Here is a 2,427-nt window from a genome sequence, read left to right as displayed (position 1 = left end):
TTGCAAACTAGTGTTTGTTGACGTAATCCTTAGAGAGTGGAAACAAAAATAAAGATGATTATCAGCAAGGTCAAATTGACCAAAGAGGTCTTAAAAGGGCGCTGTTTGTGGTATTTATAGAACCAGTGATTTTAATTAAATCAATATATTACAGCAATAAAGGAATAAAACAGTATCCATCTAATACCAAAATAAATGGTGAAAATGGTGTGAAATAAAATTGCGTAGTTTTTAATAAGTTGTATTGCCTAATGTAAATGATGAACAACCAACACCAACAAAACAAAAATACCTAAACTTATACACACCTACAATATAATATACAAAAAAATATAATAACATAATATGGTATTAAAAATATAATCAGTACAGATTTCTCCATATTATAAGTTTATTTTTTTGAATATTCCTAAAATTTTGGTTTATAGTTTACGTATAATAAATGCTAACCCTTAAATATAACCTAAGTACAAATTCTTTTGGAAAAGAATGACACGGATGACTAAAATGTAGTCTATTAATTAATTCAAGAAGTGAGCTACAAATATTATTTTTTGTGGATAATTGTTCAAAATTATCTTGAAATATCTTTTCAGTGTTACAAATGAGCTCAACAATAAAGTTATCGTTTGGCATTTGCAATTGTCCAAATAAAGTATCTTCATTTTCATTATTATATAAAACAAAAATAAATCAACGGAATCATACCCACGCCTATGATTGCAATACTTACTACCCGTTGCCGTTACTCGCCTGAACGAATGCCACAGCCGCCTTTTCCGCTGGAAGGCGGGGCATAAACGCTGCGCGACGAAATCGACGCAAACCGTTCCCGCCAAGACAGTTGGGGAGCTGTATAAGCTGATTTAGGTCTGTGTTCAGCGAATGGTCGGACTAGTACGGTCAAACTTCTTTAGTCAAACAATTCGCTGAACGGGGTTGTATTAACTGTATTAAAACCTGTCTAATATTCTCAATCAGCTGATTGAGGTGACCAAGAAAATATTTGTTCGCTGAACGACTTTGACCGATCCGACCTTCGAGCATATACCTACTAGAGGCAGCCTTTATTGCTAAATGAGCAAACAGACGTACGAGAGAGAAAGCAAATAAAACTACTATCTATCTCTCTCACTCCGTAATGTGAGGTGCTGGAGGGGAATCACGGGGTCTGATTCTCAACCAATAAAATTTACTGAGTGAGAGAGATAGCTTGTAGTTTTATTTGCTTTCTCTCTCGCACTCTTGTTCACTCATTTAGCATTGAAGGCTGCCTCTAGTAGGTATGTGCTCGAAGGGTCCGACCATTCGCTGAACACAGCTTAGAATATGCAGGATAGTGGTGTGTTATATCATGTAACAAATTGTTCCAAAGGATCGTTACCAAAGTGAGAGTGGAATAATTCAATTTCTACGGTGTTAGGTTTACGAGCCGCGATTGTTTCATGCGAACGACTTGCGTGGAACACAGAATAGATATAGAACAGAAGAAATAATTGTACTTTCGCGCCAAGCCAATTTCAGAATTCGTTCATACTATTTTATTTTTATTATTTTACACTGGTGCTGTCTTCCTGGACGTCGCAAAGGCCTTCGATACGGTTTGGCATGAAGGCCTACTGATGAAAATGCTCAACAACCAATATCCCATATCCTTTACCAAACTCATAAAATCCTACCTACACCACCGAAAATTCCGCATCCAAATCCAAGATTCCCTTTCCACCACCCGTCCCATGGAGGCCGGTGTCCCCCAGGGCACCGTCCTGTCCCCACACCTATACACCATTTACAACTCCGACATCCCACATCCCCCCAACACCAACATATACGACGACCTGACAATCACATCCCAATCCGTAGATCCTAGATATTCCGTCTATCTCCTCCAAAGCTCCTTAGACCAACTTGAAACCTGGTGCAACAGATGGAAAGTAAAAATTAATCCCAACAAAAGTTCGGCTAGCCGTTTTACCAAACGAAAAATTCCACAAAACCTCGACAGACTGATACTATCCCAGGAACCCATCTCCTGGAATAGACAAACACGATACAGCCGCCGCCGCCGCCATTATTCATGTCTAGAAATTGGCCTCAATGATTTGGGATCGAGGGGGATTATCCCTCTTTATCCTGCCTCATCTCGTGTAGGCCTGGACAGCCTTCGTAGGTGGGCCCCATCCGTCGTCTACCCCGACCGCAAATGCGGCCGGTGTAGGCGCTTTGTGGGACCTCCTTTTGTCCTGGCTGGGCCCCGCCGGCTAGGGCCCTTTCTTCTGGCGCTCTTCTTGCTTCGCCGGCTCGTCTGTGTAAACCCCGGGGGTAGTGTCATGTTTATGTGTGGTATGGTTGGGTAGGGTAGTGCGGCTATGCAGCCTGGGATGCGCTTTGCTAAGGTGGCCCTTAGGCTAGCGCGGGAGGGGAGGG

This window comes from Anoplophora glabripennis, unplaced genomic scaffold (genome assembly GCF_000390285.2).
Source record: "Anoplophora glabripennis isolate ALB-LARVAE unplaced genomic scaffold, Agla_2.0 scaffold793, whole genome shotgun sequence".
NCBI classification, from domain to species: Eukaryota; Metazoa; Arthropoda; class Insecta; order Coleoptera; family Cerambycidae; genus Anoplophora; species Anoplophora glabripennis.
This window is presented reverse-complemented; position numbering follows the sequence as displayed.